Below are 20,879 nucleotides of genomic sequence, written 5' to 3'. Positions count from 1 at the left end.
AATTTTAGGTACAATTTACAGTAAGGTGTACGAGTTGTAGTGCAATCCTTCATCCATAAATATAAAGTGTGGGGAGTGGGTGCTACAGTGTGTTTGTTTAAAGTGGGTGTGTGCTATAAAGTGTGTGCTACAGTGTGTTTGTTTAAAGTGAGTGTGTGCGTGTGGATGTGTGTGCTATGTGCGTTTGGTGGTTGTTGTGTAGTGTTCATTCATTGTTCGACTCACTTCGACTCACTTCTTCAACCATTATCTGAAATGATAAAAAAAAAAAAAAAAAAATCTAACCCTGACTAACCTGTCATGCACTTGTCCTAATAAACTAACCTACACTGTAACACGCAACACTTTGATGAACATTGTTACTCAGCTGATAGAGTTATACCCTTCTTGCTGTCTTGTCGCACAGAACTTGTAAGTCGCTTTGGATAAAAGCGTCAGCTAAATGACTAAATGTAAATGGTCACATCATCTTGTTATCACATTGTGCCCCTGCAATCAATGTCACTCCATTCATCACCACTAAGTGGAGACAAATACTTTCATTTGATCTTCAGGCTGGGTTTTTAGTCCATTATTAGATTACATTTTTGGCGGGTGGATTAGTGTTTTATATTGTTCCATACCAAAGTGTGCATACTTAAAATCAGCATACTCAATATAATGTTGATTTGAGGAAAGATGGGGAAGCAAGAATAATAATATTTAGCAAAGGAAAAACAAAAAACATCAGCTCAGTATTTTATTATACAAAACCTTTTCTTTCGATATAATTTGTAGAGATATGTATGATTTGCCACCACAAAAAGAACATTCTGTCGCTCCAAAATAGGGGAAGGCCATTGTTCTGTGGTGTGACGTCACGGGTGTAATTTGCTGGAAGCAACTGGCAGAGCCTGTGGGGTTTGACCTGAATCTCACAACATAGCTGAAGAAGACCACCCTTACTCGGGAGCCTGTGTTTATTTATTATTGGTGAATTGTCCCCAAATAACAACACGCGAATCTGTTTTGTTTGAAACCATCCGCCCGGTTATTTCAGTGGTCGTCGTCATCATAGCGAAGAAAGTAGGTTAGCTAACGTTTAGCGTCGGGACTCTTGACAGGCAGGCAACAACACAGAGAGGTTACTGTGTGTCACACACACACACACACACACAGAACATTCCAGTTAGATTTACATTACCATTAGCCAGCCAGTTAGCGTCAACTTAATTATCTGAGACCTGAAGTTGATAGCGAAAAAAGGAATTTCAAGGTAAGACCGTGTAACCAACTAACTGTAATAAAAAGTTTCATAAGATATATATTTTTTGTAATTCCCATCTAGCCTTGTAACGTTACTGAAGTTCGCTCTAATTCCTTCATCATATAAGCTAAGCTACTGTAGCTGCCAGCAGGGTTGAAGCCCAGTCTTGTTAACGTTAGCCCCGCTAAACAACCTGCTCGCTGCTGCTTGTGTGCTGAGCTCAGGTGCTTCTGGAGCCCCTGTAGTGACTGTGATGCACGCCGTGTTTACTCCACTAAGCAAGGTAGTAGCCGAGTGTTTTCATTATACTTAGTTGGCGAGAAGGGCTGCAAAAACCGACTCTCGGTGACACGTTTGAAAGGTGCGAGCGAGTTACAGCTGCTGTGTCATTGAGGATAAATCATTATTAGTGTTGCTGGTGCCATTTCCAACTTGTATGGTCAGTGTCGAGACTGGTCTGGGGAGAAGATGACCTGCCCACCTAGCTCCAGTGATTACAGTTAAGCCCTTAACACTTCCAGCCCCACACATGTAGACTATTTTGAACAGATCGTGTGAATGACAATCACATTCTGTTTTAGTGTGTGCTGTTGTCCTGGTTTAAAACACCAGTAATCTCTACCCTCTACTACCAGTGTTATTGTTTGTTATGCAGTGTCGGAAGGTGTGTATTGACATTTATTCCTACATGTTTTGGGTCACCAATAAATAATTACCCTCCTCCAATAATAACTCATCATCCTCTGTATTAAGGGGGAGAAGGGCGTTTGTTACTAGTGGAGTTGGCCATACACTAGGAAACCTTTTGCGCAACAATAGTAGGGCTGTTCGATTATGGCAAAAATCATAGTCATGATTATTTTGATGGATCTTGAAATCATGATTATTAAACACGATTGCATTGTTGATTTGAGAACATCATATGACGACTACTGATTTTGTTTGACCTTTCTTTTCGAACAATGCCTTTCTGTTATCTTGTTCTAAGTTATGAAAGAATATTCAATATAACTGGAGAAACATGCCATTGCTCCCTCCTCCCTCTCAACATGAGCTGAAACTACTGTGGTCGAAGTGCATCGCTGTGAAGGAAGGGTACACTGCATTTACACAACACAAGACAAAATGAGAACACACTCGCACAGACAATAATCATTTTATCTCTATCTTGTTTTCATGATCGCAGGAAGCCAAAATTGTAATTTAAATTTAAACTCAATTAATGGCCCAGGATAGGGCAGTGTGCTTGTTGATGTGGGAAAAATATACAATATTTTAATACAAAAATATATATAATTTAGCTGGGCAACAAGAGATTGCCATGGAATCGGTATGAATGTGTTGAGACATTCGCTTGTCCGACTATGCCCAACAATGTTACCCAAACAGTTGGCCAGTGTTATCACCACCGCTAGACGCACACAGGATGCCCAATACAGGTGTGGGAGAGGTGTAACCATACACATATTTTATAAAACATTTAGATTTTGAGGTCACAATTCGATTACATTTTCAATTCTTTATGCATTAAAATGTACATTTTATATTTCTTTCAAAGTCGTACAACAATGAGTCTTAAACATTATGCTAATACGAATAGTCATACCATACCACCATTTAAACATTATGCTAATAGAAGTAGCCATACCACCAGTTAAACATTATGCTAATAGCAGTAGTCATACCATATCACCAGTTAGACATTATGCTAATAGCAGTAGTCATACCATATCACCAGTTAGACATTATGCCAATTACTTACTTACTTACGCCTTTTACCCCGTTTGGGGCATAGGCCACCAACAAGGGTTCTCCAAGCATCCCGATCCTGAGCCAACCTCTCAAGCTGGCCCCAGGTGTGTCCCATCTTCTTGGCATCATCTTCCAACTCTCCGCGCCAGGTGTTTCGTGGTTGGCCTCTCTTTCTTTTCCCTTGGGGGTTCCACCTGAGAGATTGTCTTGTGATGCTCAGGGATGGTTTACGGAGTGTATGGCCAATCCATCTCCAACGCCGTTGGAGAATCTCTTTCTCTGCTGGCTGTTGTGTTTGTTGCCACAGGTCTTTGTTGCTGATCGTTAGGCCAGCGAATCTGGAGGATTCGGCGCAGACAGGTGTTTAGGAAAACTTGTAGTTTATTGGTTGTGGTGACAGTGGTCCTCCAGGTCTCAGCGCCATAGAGTAGGACTGACTTCACGTTGGTGTTAAAGATCCTGATCTTGGTTGTGATGGAAATGTCTCTTGAGCTCCAGATGTTCTTTAGTTGGAGAAAGGCTCCTCTGGCCTTGCCAATCCTAGCTCTCACATCAGCATCTGTTCCACCTTGCTTGTTAACCATGCTGCCCAGGTAGGTGAAGTTGTTTACCTCTTCCAACGCTTCTCCTTCCAGAATGATGGGTGATGTGTTGTCAGCATTGATTCTCATGACCTTGCTCTTCCCAGGCTCTGTGGATGTTAAGCCCAAGCCGAGTAGAGTTCTCAGCGATGGTACTTGTCTTTTCCTGCATCTGCTGCTGGGTGTGAGAGAGAAGGGCCAGGTCATCTGCAAAGTCGAGGTCTTCTAACTGCGTCCATAATGTCCATTGTATGCCATTTAGTTTCTCTGCCATGGATTGCTTCATGACCCAGTCTATTGCCAGCAGGAACAGAAATGGTGACAACAAACAGCCCTGTCTCACTCCAGTTTTTACCTGGAAGGCGTTGGTCGGTTGACCGCCATGAATCACCCTGCAGGTCATCCCCTCATAGGAGTTCCTGATGATATTTTTGTACTTCTCTGGCACTCCGTATGTCTTCCAGGTAATGGATTGCAGCCTCATACCATGTGAGGCCAGACAGGTTTCGGGTTGTGTACAAGCTGTCTCGGCACGTCAAGCCCAACCAACACCCGCTACTGTGTAACGAAAGCTGCGACCAAACAAGCATTTTTGTCCCAGCAGCACAAGACAGCTATTATGCCAAATACATACCACAATTGAAACATTATGCTAATAGCAGTAGCCATACCATATCACCAGTTAGACATTATGCTAATAGCAGTAGCCATACCATATCACCAGTTAGACATTATGCTAATAGCAGTAGCCATACCATATCACCAGTTAGACATGCTATTAGCAGTAGCCATACCATATCACCAGATATACATTATGCTAATAGCAGTAGCCATACCATACCACCAGTTAAACATTATGCTAATAGCAGTAGCCATACCACCAGTTAAGCATTATGCTAATAGCAGTAGCCATACCATACCACCCTTTAAACATTATGCTAATAGAAGTAGGCAGTAGCCATACCAAACGGTACCACAAATTAAAAGAGAGACCTAGGGAAGAGAACGACAGAAGGGGAATCATTGTTGGTTGTACATTTTCAATTCTCCTACATTTGGTTCCAGGGGGTTTGATTCACCAGCTACACCATCTCTGGGCACTGGGAAAATTCACAATATCATCATCAGCCCTTTGTTTCCTGTCTCAAAACGAGGCACAGCAGGACTTGTTGCCTAACACTTTCTTGCATCAGTGTGTAATGGTCAGGATAGGAAGGAAGGAATATGATCTTTACTGTGTATTTACTAGCCATGTCATCAGTGTGTGTGTGTGTGTGTTAGCAGAGGGTAGGGTAACAAGGCAGGGTGTTGTATCGTTAGGAGCAGCTTTGGTCACTTGGAAACAAAAGCTCTGTTGTTGGAAGATCATGTGATGGTGTGTGTGTTTGTTCCACCCTCATGTGATCTGGGGGCAGGGCTGAGGCTGAGAAGTGCTGAGTCGCTGAGAGGCTCCTTCTACCGCGTGGAGCAGACAGTGAAAGAGGGGAGAGGGGGATGGATGGAAAGGCGGAAGAGAAGAGTGCAATGTCAGAGAGAGGGAGAAAGAAAGATAGATGGAGAAAGTTTGGATCCAGAATGTTTGTCATGTTCTCTCTTGTCCTGCTCCTCCACTCCTTGGACGGATTCGATTAGTTGAAAGGCAGCTACATGAATGCAAACCAACTCAGTGGATAATATCACAGGCTCCTCTTTGACCAAGGCAAGTTTGGAATTCCACTCATCTTTCTGGGAATGTGTCCATTGGATCCAATGTGGGAATGCTGGCTTGTTGGAATGAGTCTGCACATTATTCAAAGTGATCATGAGACCCTGTGAGTCATTCACTACTTGGAATAACATTCCCTGTCCAACTCCCGTCAGCTGGGAATGGAGTCATGCTCCTTGTTGTTTACCCTGGTAAGAGAGAGTTCAAACTAAGGTTGTACTTTGTTGGTTTTGCTGTTCTTCGTTGGTATGGGCCGGCACTGACTGCTCTGTTCTGACTTGTCAGTGATTCGTTCATTCATTCATTCATTTTTAATGTACTTGGGGAAGTAAAATATCAAGTCCGACGTGAGAAGCATTTTAATTAAATTGATTGTAATGTGGGCCTTAGTTTATTCGTAGTTGTATGTTTGGTGAGATGGCAGCCATATTCCTGCATCCGTCTTGTATGTCCTGTAATACCAGTTTGAATATAACTCGCTAGTCCTGTTTGAGTGTTTGTGATTAACCTATTTTTGGGATCTCCAAGGTATATGCATATCAATTGTAAGAGTGTAACTCGTATGTAGTGAATGTGTTTGTACTTTCCAGACAGGATGAAAGAGAACTAGAAAGGTGCGCTCAGTAGAGGTCATTTATAGGCCTGATATTATATTAATATTGCAAATTGCATGTGTCCGGATGGCAAAATTCTGTACTGAATTTGTGGACATTTTTCATATCTGGTCAATGTTGGCATGGTGTTATTCACTGTCAAAGATGAAAAGAAAAAATTATAATTTATATTCTCCTTTGGTTCATTACAATTTACTCATGCATAGTAACTAGTGTTGTCAAAAATATCGAAATATCGATACTGAATATTTAAAGTGGTTTCGATACTCATTTCCCGAAGTATCGATACTTTCTGCAGTACCGATACCAGCTGGCTTGCTCCCTCAAGTTGTTGACAGACAGACACGTTGCCAGAGCACGCTTGCCCTTCCGCCGCCTCCTCCTCCTCCTCCTCCTCCTCCTCCTCCTCCTCCTCCTCCTCCTCCTCCTCAGAGACCGGCAACAGACACAAGCTGCTGCAGCCTCCTCCCCCTCACAGTCGGGAGCCCTGTCTTCAGTTTGTAAACAAAGCTATTATTAGCTAACGTTAGCTGTCGTTCCTCCGTTAGCTTATGCTAGCTAGCTGGCCACATTTATAATTACTTCATGGAAACGGAGTAACGTCAAGCCGAGCCCACCCACACTACACCAGTACATGCATGAACTCGACAAAACTACCCCGTTTCCAACGTTAGGTCGAGTGGAGCCCATCCTACACTAGTACACGCATGAACTCGACATAACGTTACCCCGCCTCCATGAAGTGTCCAATTAGCAGCAATGTTGTTGAAAATGTAACGTTAATAAATGCTCCGAGCATAGCTCCGGAGAAATCTCTCTCTCTCTCTCTCTCTCTCTCTCTCTCTCTCTCAAGTACCCTTGTTTTCGGGTCATAACTAGAAAGGTGCGCTCAGTAGACCTCAAATCTCCAGCAGCCACTCTCTCTTTCTCTCTCTCTCTCTCTCTCTCTCTGATCTAAAGATAAACAAAGGGTTTTAAAAGTGTTATATTTATCTTCTCTTATAGTACCAGAGAGAAGCTGAGGAGAATCAACCAGCAACAAAAGCTAAATTTGTTTAAAAAAATATATATATATATATATATATTTTTTTTTGTATCGAAATGGTATCGAAGTATCGATACTTTTCAAGGTATCGTATCGAAGTTGAAATTCCAGTATCGTGACAACACTAATAGTAACGGATACAATATTTCTGACACTGGGAATACATTCCCTGAGGTCCATACAGTAGATGGCCCTAGATACTAAGAACATGCCTTGGACCTTGTAGAAGTGGAGCAATTGTCCATTTACTTGGGTATGTACTTTTAGGCAAATCTTCTGAAAATATGGCTAGGGCTTAAGAGGTTATGGGCTTCATTTGGGAGAAATCATGGTGATTGCGTACATTTATAGTCACGCCTCAACGAGGCATCGTGATGTCCAAAAATAAATAAAAGCCCTACAAACACTGCAAACGGGCGTAATTATGGGGGGGACACACGGGGGACATGTCACCTGCATGTTTTCAGAAGGCAGTTATTGTCCCCTGCACTTTTTTACCGTCCAAAACAATGTTACACGATAATAAACGGTGACGCGACGTGGCACTATTTGACCACACGGAAAACGGCTGCTTGTTCCATCTCTGAGCTCAGGTCTCTGACGACCTGAGCCATTGTCATGCAAAGACAAGTACCGACCACAGCCATGTCGTCAGGTGTGCTCAAATACATAGCACCCCTCCCCTCAAAGTTTGGTGTGAAACTGAACGATGGTCTGTGTGATTGCCATGAAATGCAACAGCATTGCTTGGTGTCTGTGAAATATCTGTCTTAGTATGACCTTGTTGTATTTAAAAGCCTCTAGGCTGTTGTTTTATACATTGTAGATAATAAATAGTGCTCTCTCTCTCTCTCTCTCTCTCTCTCTCTCTCTCTCTCTCTCTCTCTCTCTCTCTCACGTTCCGAGACTCGCGCGGCTTTATGACTTGTCATAAGTGAATTGTATATAGAAACAACTCACCAAAATTGACTTGCACAACTGATTTTTTTTAAATCTACGAAGGCCCCCCTCCCCCACCCCGCAACCTTACGACTATACGCAACAGCCACCCTCTGCCACTGACCACGCCCCCAAATGTGTCCCCTCCGCGTGAATACTTTCCCCAAGGCAGTTGTCCTTCCGTGTTCGGTTTATGCGGCCTGATTGGCCACTAACGCTTCTCTCAACGCCCAATCGCGTTACTCCTAATAAACGCTCGCTCCTAACTTTCAGAACTTCTCTCATTTCCACAAGTCCATCACATCAGCTACCTACCTGCATCAATATACTACTAACTAGTGTTGCCAAAAATATCGAAATATCGATACTGAATATTTAAAACGGTTTCGATACTCATTTCCCGGAATATCGATACTTTCTGCAGTATCGATACCAGCTGGCTTGCTCGCAGTGTTCTACCGCAAGTTGTTGACAGACAGACACGCTGTTGCAGAGCACGCTTGCCCCTCTTCCTCACAGACCTGTCTTCAGTTTGTAAACAAAGATTTTAGCTCAGAATATGGCCAGTGCAGAGCCTCCGCAACTTGTGCTTGTGGATAAAGAAAACAGCAGAAGTGGTGTTTGGAAGTACTTTGGGTTTGAAGTAAACGACGAAGGAAAAGCTAAAGCGTTGTTACAGAGCAGTGCCAACGATACAGCTATTAGCTAACGTTAGCTTATGCTAGCTAGCTGGCCACCTTTATAATTACTTCATGGAAACGGAGTAACGTTAAGTCGAGTTCATACTAACTACACTAGTACACGTATGAACTCGACATAACGTTACCCCGTTTCGGGAAAAGCTAAAGATGCCACGATGCCCATTTGCAAGCATTGTTACAGAGCAGTGCCAACGATACAGCTATTAGCTAACGTTAGCTTATGCTAGCTAGCTGGCCACCTTTATAATTACTTCATGGAAACGGAGTAACATTAAGTCGAGTTCATACTAACTACACTAGTACACGTATGAACTTGACATAACGTTACCCCGTTTCCATGAAGTGTTTAAGTAGCAGCGATCTTGTTGAAAATGTAACGTTATTAAATGCTCAGAGTCCGAGCATAGCTCCGGAGAAATCTCTCTCTCTCTCTCTCTCTCTCTCTCTCTCTCTCTCTCTCTCTCTCTCTCTCTCTCTCGCCGTCATGAAAATTGTTGTAGTTGTTGTTTTAACCAAATAAAAAGCAGCAGCACTATTGCATAACTGAGTCATGTTTGCTATGTATTTCTTTCTTTAGGGGAGTTTGTTTCACAGTTTTAGCATGATGTTTTATAGATGGCTAGGTTAAACAGGTTTTTGTTTTTAAGAGGGGTTTGATTTAGATTAGATAATTTAGTTATTTTTAAATGTCTGATCTAAAGATAAACAAATGGTTTTAAAGTGTTATATTTATCTTCTCTTATAGTACCAGAGAGAAGCTGAGGAGAATCAACCAGCAACAAAAGCAAAATTTGTTAAAAAAGCGGAGATAAGTTAAATTAACAATATACTCGTTATCACCATACATAACGCTTATATTGAAACACGTTGACATTAGGGCCGTTCTTTCAACCTAAAAGTGCACTCTCTTCAACCTTGAGCCTACATTCCTTAGCGACCCGTGTTACCAAGTATACAAACCAGCGTGCACATTCGATACAGATATGAAACGAGTCATACGGAGCGTATAACGGAGGCTGACATTAGAGCAATATGACTCACAAACTCACAACAGTAGTACACAACTACACATACAGACGCACAAAATGTATTCTGCATTGATTAAGTGATAATCAAAACCCAGCTTAAGCTATTAAACCAATGTACTAATCGTGAAGCCAATACGCACACACACAGTCGAACAGGAACGCTTTACCAAACATACACTACCACCAGCATTCATATCTCATACGTTCATCTTCCAATCGCTTAACCATAACATAACTTACTTACCGGTACCCAAACAATGTGTCCCTGAGTCCACATTCATGCACGAATCAATTTCAAAACGTTCGAAAAACGCTCCGTTTCCCGATTCCTCAATGTCTCAATCCAATGTCTGGAAGTGGGCCCATGGTTAATAAACGGTCCATAACCGCATTCTATAGAAGAATAAGTCTTTATTTATCGTGCAGATTAACACATGCAAGATGAAAGACCCAACGGAACATGCGCGTTGCATCACCTGCTCAGCTCTGCTCTGACTGAGAGAGGGAAAGACAGACTGCCCTGCCCTCTGCTGGCGCGTGCCGTGCACTACAGAGTTGGCGCACAGTCTGTGACGTCACGGTATTGAAAATCATACCGTCTGTTAGGGCTGGGCGATATGGAAAAAAATCATATTGCGATAACGATATGATAATGTTATCATATTTCTCGATATCGATAATTATCGAATTGTTATAAGTATTAAAAAAAAAAAAAAAAAACAGTGCCACCGTTGGCTGGAGCAGGCCCGTGTGCCGGAGAAGAAGAGAGGTCCTCTTCTAACGGCCACCCTCTCCGATGCTGGACTGTTCGGGAAGGCCCTGCAGTTGATGACCTCGATGTGCAGAGAAATGCAGGAGGAGCGCTCCGTGCTTCAACCTCTTTTTCCCCCTCCCGACATCGCTGGTGGAGTCAGACGGCTGCCACGTCGTCGAGCTTCCTCCGCCGCGACTGCTGCTGCTACCACCGCCACTGCTGGCCCTTTGAAGAAGGCCAGGAGGAGAGAGGGCGCCGCCGCTGCAGCCGGCCCATCTGCGCCTGGAGGAGACGGTAGGGATCGCCGTGACCAGCCGCCGATTGTCTACCGTCCCTCCGGGGGTTCCCGGGGTGGCAAATCCCGAGCGGCTCGAGGCGGCAGGCGCCGCTAGGCCCAGTGACTTTTTTCCCCTGTGGTCCCCTCTGTTAATCCCCTCCCCGGCCTCTCATATCATTTTGTTCGAAAATAAAAAGTCCCCTCTAAAGGGGGGACTGTATTTTTTGTTAACAAACTGTGTGTTTCTTCACCAAAACATATGATGAGGTTGCAAAGTGTGAATCTTCACTAGTATACATTGATAGAAGGGTTGCGTTCGTGTTATGAGCTTAAGCAAGGTCTGCAGCCTACACTCGGTTATAGAAAGGTTTCTACCTCGGCCTGACACTCCACATGCAGGTAGAGGCTAGTTGTATGGTCTGTTGCTTACACAAGTAATGTTGAGCTACAACACTGTTGTGTTAGTTGCGGTAATGCTCGTATACACACGTTCCACGGCCCAGCCGTTCGCTCTCTCTATCAGTGTTTTTCTATGTACAACATAGGATGCGGTGTAGGATTCACACACACGCGCGACTTGGTTTTGTTGTAAACCCTGTTCACAGTTATCTGTGGGTAGCGTGCATTGTATTAGCTTGCGCTATTTCATTAGCATTCTACCAAAGGTATCATATGCTACAGTTGTTATTGTGTGCAGGGGGAAGGGTTTGTGAGGGGGTGTCGAATAAACCCCTCCTTCCCTCTTCTGATTGGTCAGGGGGGTTTACTCATCTCCTGTTAGGCCAGTCGGGGCCAAGCCGTTAGGCGACTTGGCAGGGAGGGGGGTGGGGGGGGGAAAGGGTTGCCCTGACTCTGCTCCTATTAAAAACAGGCGTTGAGTGTTGGGTTTCCCCCCGTCATGGCATACGTCACTACGCACGTTGCTATGACGATGCCTTCCGTGAGTTGGATCTTTACGTACGATCTGTTGTGTCAAAGTGTCGGGATAGAGCGTAGGACTTACGGGTCCACTACGCTCGATTTTATGTGTAACTTGAGTCAGTTGGTCACATGACTCGTAGTTACCATGGCTTTTTCATTCTACGACTCACGTGGGAAGGCTCTCTGGGGAATTTCAGTCTGAAGTCCTCTGTGATAGGGGTGACTGGATGTAAAAATATAAACAGTTTTTACCCTCGGCTGTGTAAAATGGGATTCATGTCTGTTGGTGCTTCCTTCTTTTTAATAAAAAGAGTTGGAGTATAGGAAGCACCACACCCCTCTTGTCGTTTCCCCTGGGTGCCTTGGGGATTCACTGAAAGGTCTAAATAGCCTGTTCATTGATGTGGTTGTGTCCCGACGCACGCTTAGTGCTAGCTCGGGGTGTTCTGTTAAGGATCATGCGGGTAGCTAGTACGCCTTGGTTGCTTGTGGTTAAAACAGCGTTTTTATAAAGCAACTGGGATGGAGGTTTTTTCCTCTTCCGACGACCTGTTATTGGTTCTCGACGGATTCTCGTTCATATCTGGGGGATGATAACGGAATGGATCTGAACATATGTAGAGGGGTCTCACGCCCTTGGGGTGGGCCACCGAGCGCGGTTCACACCGGCCCGTCTGGGTGGCGCCCTCTTTTCATGTTTTAGATCAACACGCATATCTGCCCCTTCTCCTGGAGTAGGCATGTCGGCGTGGTTAGGGCACGGGACTGGTTCTGGTCACGCTGGTCCAGGTCAGTTAGAGCCATATGAAATCCGCGATCACGGAATCGCGGACGGAATCGCGGAATTGAGCAATAAAAATGGAATTACCTGTTAACCCTTAGAAGTCAACGGGGCCTATTGCTCCCGTGGGCGGAGAACAAAAGAATTAGAATCTCTCACAAATGCTCAGGAAGTCCCGTTTTTCAAAAATCTGTAAAAATAGCACAAAGACAATTTCGAGTGCATAATAGTGTAATCTATATGTATCCTTACTTGCTAAACATAATACGACTTGTAAATATGTTTAATTCTTGCTCAATTGTATAGTTCTAAATATCCCTGTATTCCCCCGAAACTACAACGCGTCACGTACATGCACGCGCGCACACACACACAGCGCATAGGTGTTAATCACTGAGTGATCTAATATGCATATTCTTCAGCGCGAGAGGGGGGGGGGGTTGTGTTTTCTCACTGTCTGTCGTTGATAATATAATCTGAAGAGGTCCTGCATTATTATTATTATCATTCTCGAGAATACACGCGGACCCGACGGAACGTTAACTTATGAATAAAAAGTAGTCTAACATGCTTTTCATCCTCGCCCGTGTATATACCCACGTCGCGCTAAAACATCAACTACTGTATGAGTAGAGACAGAGTGCTTGTGTGTACGAGTTATGATGAGTTATCTCGCAGTTTTCTAGAGTAGAAAGGTGCGCCCAGTAGAGCACACACACACACACACAGAAGGAATTTCTTGTACAGCGAGTTGGGCGTTTTATTTATTTTATCACTTGTAGGCTACCATAGCGAAGGCTCATGGCAGCAACGTTAGTGGTTGAAACGTGATTCGAGAGTGATACCAAGTGGAAGGAAATATATCCTGTCATCAGTGCGTATAGCAGGTATCCTCGAAATTCTCCGCTATCTCCTCTGCTCCTGTCTGTCCGCCTGCACTGCTCCAACTGCCTGTGTCTGTCTACTGCTTTGGTCCAATCATATTCAGAGTCCCGTCAGAATCCCCCCCCCCACCCACAGTCTGCGAATCAGAGGCAGAGTAGGGCGGGTCTTCACGAAATGCGTGTTGTCTCTTTCAACGGGTTGGAGTCAGAGCGAGAGTTGACAGCGCATATACAGGTAGTCTAATCTGCAGGTACTGTAGCGAGTAGCATAGTTTTGCCAGCAGGCAGTTAGTAGAAAAATATGGCATGTTCAAAGATGGCCAGTAAAATAAAAGTCAACAGTGAAAATCGCTGCAATAATAATTCTTTCTTTCTTTCTTTCTTTCTTTCTTTCTTTCTTTCTTTCTTTCTTTCTTTCTTTCTTTCTTTCTTTCTTTCTTTCTTTCTTTCTTTCTTTCTTTCTTTCTTTCTTTCTTTCTTTCTTTCTTTCTTTCTTTCTTTCTTTCTTTCTTTCTCTCTCTCTCTCTCTCTCTCATTCTAGAGAAATACAACCACAAATTGTTATTGGTTTGCTTCTTTTTCTTACAGTACTATATATACTGTACTTTACTGTATATACTGTACCATCCACTGTACTGAAACATCTCAATATAAGTAATCATGGTATGCTGCAAAAGGTGATATGGTATGTGATATGGTACAGTACTGTAAATACCATCTCTCTCTCTCTCTCTCTCTCTCTCTCTCTCTCTCTCTCTCTCTCTCTCTGGCTTTATTGAGGAAGGGCACACCTCTATCAGCTGAGTAACAATGTTCATCAAAGTGTTGAGTGCTACAGTGTAGGTTAGTATATTAGGACATGTGCATACCTACATGTATGACCTATATCTATCTACTACTTTTGGATATGAGCATTTTTTCAATACCCAACTATGTAGTGGCCGCTTGTCGCTAGGCTAGGCCTCCTGCTGGGTCCATTCACTGGAATAACAAAGGAATGACTGGGCCTTTGCTCCAGGTGTGAAATGGTTCTAGTGACAATGATCACATTGAATTCTGGGAGTGTAGTTCTCTCATCAGATAGCTGAATGAACTTGGATCTAGTTCAAAGTCCTATACTGAAAAGGTGTTAGGATTTTACCAGAATGTTTGATAGGACATTGATTGAAAACTATCGTCTCAAATTTGACAATTGATGGCTTATTTTGAAGGTATGAATCTGTAATTTTATATTATGTAACAAAAAAAAAGGGGGAAATTCTCAGGAGGAGGAGCTATTTAGGTTAGACTTCTAAGGGTTAAACGTGGAATATTGCAGAATTTGCCATAATTTGGACTGTAATTCCGTTTTCGGGATAACGGTGGAACGTTTGGTGCAAAGCAAACATGACCGGGACGCTAAAGCGTGTTACACCGCCCGCGTCACTTCCACACTGCTTCACAACAACACAGCAATGTCCAAGCGTGTAGCTGCTCCGGTATTAACAGCATCCAAAAAGCTACGAAATACCACACTAAACCCTAAATTCAGAGCAGAGCAGTATCCGAATGATTTTTATGCCTCCGGCGATAAGTTGTTTTGTAAATATTGTCAACATACTGTGATTGGACCCGCAAAAATACGTGCGATGATCATTTGGTCTCGAAAGGGCATGTCAAAAACAAGGGGAAACACCGTGCTTCCCAAAACACTATAGATGGAAATGATAGCTTCTAGAAGTTCTAGCTAAATCTGGTGCACCCATCCATTTGTTTAATGCAAACGATTGTCATTATACACTGCCCTTTATAATCTAAATAAACTTAAATAGCTATGAAACGTTACAGTACATAGGACTATAGATGGAAATGATAGCTTCTTGCTAAATCTGGTGCACTCATCCATTTGTTTAATGCAAACGATTGTCATTATACACTGCCCTTTATAATCTAAATAAACTTAAATAGCTATGAAACGTTACAGTACATAGGACTATAGATGGAAATTATAGCTTCTTGCTAAATCTGGTGCACTCATCCATTTGTTTAATGCAAACGATTGTCATTATACACTGCCCTTTACAATCTAAATAAACTTAAATAGCTATGAAACGTTACAGTACATAGGACTATAGATGGAAATGATAGCTTCTTGCTAAATCTAGTGCACCCATCCATTTGTTTAATGCAAACGATTGTCATTATACACCGTCCTTTATAATCGAAATAAACTAAACTAAAGGTGCCTAAATTATGCATTACTATATTTCATCACAATATAATAGATATAGCTAGGTTACTGACGTTGTCATTGTGATAATGTCAGTAGTAGCTAGCTGTATCTATTGTTTACACTTGAAATATGTATTTTTATTTTGTCACAATATTAATTGAAAAATATTGTGTAAAATTGAACTGTGTTTCTGAGTTGCAGCACTTAAAAACATTAAAAAAGACTGTTATATCTTATTGAATTGTGGACATTTATTCATTCCCACTTATTAGACACAATTTCTGATGGTAAAATGAGCGTAAAAAGCAAAATACAGAATTCTGCAATATTAAAACGGAAAAAACGGAATTTGGGAAAAAATAAAATGGAATTTGGAAAATAATAAAACGGATTTCATATGGCTCTAAGGTCAGTTAACCCGTTTGTCCGCCGGGGATGCAGATCTGCTGTTTTGGTACCCTGAGGGACTTGGGCTTTTTTCCAGTGGGGAAAAAGACCGGGTCGGCCCGGGGCGTCACAAGGTTAGGCGTTATAGAGACCCTTGTTGGGTACTTTGTACCTGGCACTATCATAAGGGGCTGGTTATCTTTTCCGCACCTCTCTCACGCTTGGCGGAGAGGGGGCTGTTGGGGTGGTCTTCTGGACCTCCTCTGGTAACCCTGTGTGCTTGCCCGGTCCGAAGTAAAGTTTCGTTGATACCGTAGACCTGGGATAACCCTTTTTTCTTGAGGGGTTATAGGAACAACCACTGCATCTGGTAACGACAGGGTGGTTGGTTCCCTGGTGTGTTGGAGCAGAGTCAACTCCCGGGTTACCTGGTTGAGTGTGCCCCTGCACGTTCATGACGTCTGCCAATCGTGTCAGCCTTCTCTGCCTCGACCCCTCTGGGTGGTTTTTTTTTAATGGAGGCTTCGTCATGGTGATCAACAACGCCAGCGTCCGCCCCTTCCGCCGGGAGGGCTGTTTTTCCAGCTGACTCCTTTGGCGCCTGTCTCGTCCGCAGTGCTCCAGGCTCAGGTTACAGCCTGTTGCCTGGTTTCCCCGGTACGCTGCCTGCTTCCGTTGGTTAACCTTTTGAGTGCTTACGGCCATGCTGACTGCCTGTTCTACAGGGTCAGTATGCCGGGCGGTGTGCTATTGGAGGGTAAGGGCCCGCTCTTGGAGGGGCCTTATCCGAATACGCTGGCGATGTGGGGGGCGGTGTCACTAAGTGACCACCTGGTGGGGTCTTGATGCCTGGCGTCATTGACCTCTCCGGGCCCCCTTTTTCCAGGGGATCCAGTCCCTTCAGTGGGTCTGGGTCTTCCTTCGCGCTCCGCTGCTACGGCTTTGCCACGGGGTTGGGTTTGCTCTTGACCCCGTGATTTTGGGGGCAGTAACGAGGTTGTTCCCTCGTTCGTTCCCAGGTGGCATGCGGGTTGTGCGTGTGTGTAGTCGTGGGGTCAAGCCACGGTCTGCTCACCCTGTGCGTTGGGTTGCTTGAGTGCCTCTTCGCACGGTTGGATCCGTCGCCCTCCCGTGAACCTCCAATAGGGGGGGTATCCTCCATTAGGGAGGGTCGGGGGGGCTCGGTCCTCCCCGGTCTGATGGTTGTGGGGGGCCTCAGCGGGGTACATTGGTCAGGCTATGGCTCCCGCTCAGCCCCTGTTGCAGAACAGGTGCTGAGCAAGCCATTAACGACATAGAACGAACCCAGTTCTATGAGTTAAATGGTGCGCTCAGCACCTGGACGCCGCTGCGGCCCTTGATCTCGCCTTGTGGTGAAAGTTTGGGAAGGAGGCGAGTAGGTGACCACACACCTGCTTATGAAGGTAAGCGGAAGGGGGTGTGGTCAGACGGATGTTGGGATGTAAAGGTACATTGTGGAATTATTTATTCAGTGCTCGTGCACGAAGTGAAGTACAGTGCAGAACAGGTGCTGAGCACACCATTTAACTCATAGAACTGGGTTATATACATAACCCTTCGTTTACAATGAAACTTACGAGAATGTTAGTGAACGAGGTCCACTGTTCCTATTGACCGGCATTGTCTTTGTCTGCATAAATGGCAGAATGCTTACATTGTTTAAAAAGTTTGTTTTGTTAGTGCATCATGTTAAGTCAAGCAATTACTTTCCAACACTGGCCACTAGGCCTGCCGCGATAAGCAATAAATCGATTAATCGGCGCGATAATTAAAATGAATGCAATGATTTTGACGGGCGCGATTAATTGCTATTTGCGCGTTTGTTTTAATGAGGCGGAACCAGTACCCCTTGTCAGTCACTCTCCGTGTGGGGGGCCGCTGGCCTTACTACAGAGTACAGCACGGGAGCTACACCTAAACGTACGGAAACACCACCGTCCATGATAGGGGACATTTAGAACGAACTGTACGCACAGCGTCAAAAATCATCGGCTGTGAGCTCCCCTCTGTGGCCTCCATTTATGCCACACAAATCCGGCGGAAAGGGGAAAAGGTGATTAGGGACCCTTCTCACCCTGCTTACAACCTCTTTAACCCCCTTCCCTCTGGCAGAAGACTCCAAAGTCTCAGGTGCAGGACATCCCGTTTTAAAAACAGTACATATCCCGAGGCTGTCCGTCACCTGAACTCAAGTACAAATGTACAGGCACTTTGCACAACAAGGGCTAGCACCAGCCAACATGCACTTTAAGGCAATATGCACTTTAAAACTGGAACACTGAGCAATTTATTTTAGGTACTGTAGCATTTTTTCTTTTAAATTGTTTGTGTAAAACTTTATTGTGGGGATTGTATTCTTGTGTTTTTATATTGTATGTTTTTAACATTGTCTGTACTGTATGTGGCACCAAGACAAATCCCAATCAACAGTGTTGAAATGGCAATAAAGTTTATCTATCTATCTATCTATCTATCTATCTATCTATCTATCTATCTATCTATCTATCTATCTATCTAGCAACGCCACATAGCTTAACTACATTTCTCAATAGTGTTACTCCTTTTAACCATGTAGCGATCTTTGTAGTGTAGCTATTTTTAGACCCAAGTAGTTACTCGCTACTGCCCGGAGAAACTGGACTGCTAAATAAAGATTAAAGATCTAGCGTTGATGCTATCAACATTAGCTAAATGCAAACGAAATACAACGTATAGCATAGCTACAACACAGAATAACGTTAATACAATTACATGCATCATTGTTTACAATGAACGGGTGGGGCTAGTCAAAGGACTGGACACAGGGACAAGTTAAACATGAATTAATTTATTATAACAGGTAGTTTCGAGTCATGCCTACGCACCACAGGGCTACTATCCTATTATATACGGCTTTGACGCTTCCTCCTCGTCGTTGATTGCCTGTAGTAGCTGCATCTAACGTTAGTAGCTAACGTTAAAACTAACCTAAAGTTAGTTGTTCACCAACAATCTCAACATTTGTTTTATCATTAGCTCAAAAACACAGAACCGGACGAGACAAGTTGTCCGCTCAATACGTTCTGCTAGATAATAACAACAATACTTCCGCTCCGGACCGGTGGGTGGGTTTCAAAATAAAAGTCTAAGGGCGTTTTCACACCTGGCTCGTTTGGAGCTGTTGATCCGAAACCTGGAGCGTTTACCCGCTATTTCGGTTCAGTTGGGCATATATGAACACAGCAATCACATTCTGTTGCGGAACAAAACAAGCGGGCCGAGACCACCTAGAGAGGGTGGTCTCGGCGCATTTTCAAACGAACCCGACGCGACTCGTATGCTGTGAGAATGCAATCGATTTAGCAAACCGACACAATAATAATAATAGTGAGCCGTGGGTCAATGTGGAGCAGCGATGACTCGGTACACTGCCTCGTTGATATTTGGGCAGACGATCACATTCGTCAGATGCTGGAGAACACGCAAGTGTACAGAAAGTTTAGTGACTGTAGTGACGCTGCAACAGCAGCACCGTGCGAGACAACACCTCCTCTCTCTCTCTCCCTCTCACTGACTCTCTCTCTCCCTCTCTCTCTCACCGAGAGAATGAATGTGGACTGTTCCATCTGGGAGCTTCGGTGGTAATGTGAGTGGCTACAGACCGCTGCACTTAAATATAAACATTAGTCTACCTGGAGACTCAATGAGGTAATTGTAGATGTCGCCATAAGACGCTTCTGGCCATTTAGTGGGATCATTGTTTCATTATCCTGGTCGGCTGAAAGGACACTGGCCACCGAAGCTCCCCCCTCTGATGGAACAGTCCACATTCATTCGTGCGTCATCTCGCGTCTCCAGACTCTGTGGGCAATCTGCGCATGTGCATGGGTAATAATAGGTGCTTTAAAATGGGCTTTTTCGCTGCCGATTTAGTTCTGATCGATTAGGAATGGCTCGCGCCGTGTTCAGGAGATTGAGGCGCATAAAAGACTATTCGATCATGTCTCTAGCACCCCCACAGCCGTATCTGCAACCACTTACATCACGGCTCTCATCCACATTCATTAATTTGCTCCCCCGCTCTCTCCTCCCCGATTTCAATGTAACGCGGAGATTCAGGGTTGGGGGGGGGGCACACCCCAAAATCTGACCAATGAGTGATAGTTTGCTCGCGCGTGCATTTGTTTTGGTCCGTGTGAACACAGCCGTGTGAACACAAACGAACTAAGAATCAAGTGCAACAATTGTATCATAATAGTCCCTGAATCGGAACAAAGCAAACGAACTACAGGTGTGAAAACACCCTAAAACACCGGAAAAGACGCTTATTTTGTACAGCATTTTCCTCCATGAGTACTCGAGTATATCATGTGATCAATCGATCTGGATTATTTTTGCCCATCCCTAGTTTATCCTGTGCTGAAGTCTCCATTCCAATAGAGATAGTATATATTTTGGTGTTTATTTGATTATTGTTTCACTGCCTTTTTATTTATTACGTTTCCACAGTTTTTTCCTCATACTTTATTAAAGGGGAACTATTTTACTATTTCTTTCACTATTTGGGCACTTTTACACAATTCCTGTGAGTCTATGGAACACCTCTGTAATATATATATTTTTTTTATTCATTGTTTTGTATTTCTAATCAAGTCCTCAAAAACAGCATTTTTCTACCTCAAGATTTCGAGCTGTTTTGAGCCTGGGCTCCTAAACCACTGCGCAGCGTCGTCTTAGCCTGAACATTAACATGCAGCAGTGACTATATGACATCACATATAGGCACATTTTCAAACGACTCAGTTCAGTGAGGGTGAATATTGTGAGAGGAGAATTGGAAGAATGCGCCAATATGAGAATTTTGAGACATAGATCATATTAATATAAGTTCACATAGCTAGGAAACAATGCTAAACACTCAAAAAGGCCATTTATAAGATAGTTCCCCTTTAACATTTTATACATGGTACCGCAAGGTACATTAATAATTCATGTACATGTTAAAAGGATGACACAAAAAGCCAGACAGAGGGCTTGTTTCCAGTTTCAGTT

General features: G+C 43.7%; 1 protein-coding gene across 5 annotated transcripts in view; it reads left to right on the top strand.

Annotated features, from left to right (window-relative positions):
- The first annotated feature begins 1,016 nt into the window (after positions 1 to 1,016).
- The window catches only part of LOC311232210 (ETS-related transcription factor Elf-2-like), a 109,749-nt gene continuing 89,886 nt past the window's right edge, over positions 1,017 to 20,879 (top strand). For all 5 annotated transcript variants that reach the window (XM_084318931.1, XM_084318930.1, XM_084318929.1 and 2 more), the window contains exon 1: positions 1,017 to 1,255. The gene's annotated coding sequence lies outside the window, so the exon portion shown is untranslated. The remainder of the gene's footprint in view (positions 1,256 to 20,879) is intronic.

Source organism: Notolepis coatsorum, assembly GCF_963971535.1.
Source record: "Notolepis coatsorum genome assembly, chromosome: 7".
Classification (NCBI taxonomy): domain Eukaryota; kingdom Metazoa; phylum Chordata; class Actinopteri; order Aulopiformes; family Paralepididae; genus Notolepis; species Notolepis coatsorum.
The sequence above is the reverse complement of the archived record's forward strand: the minus strand, read 5'-3'. Positions and strand labels throughout refer to the sequence as shown.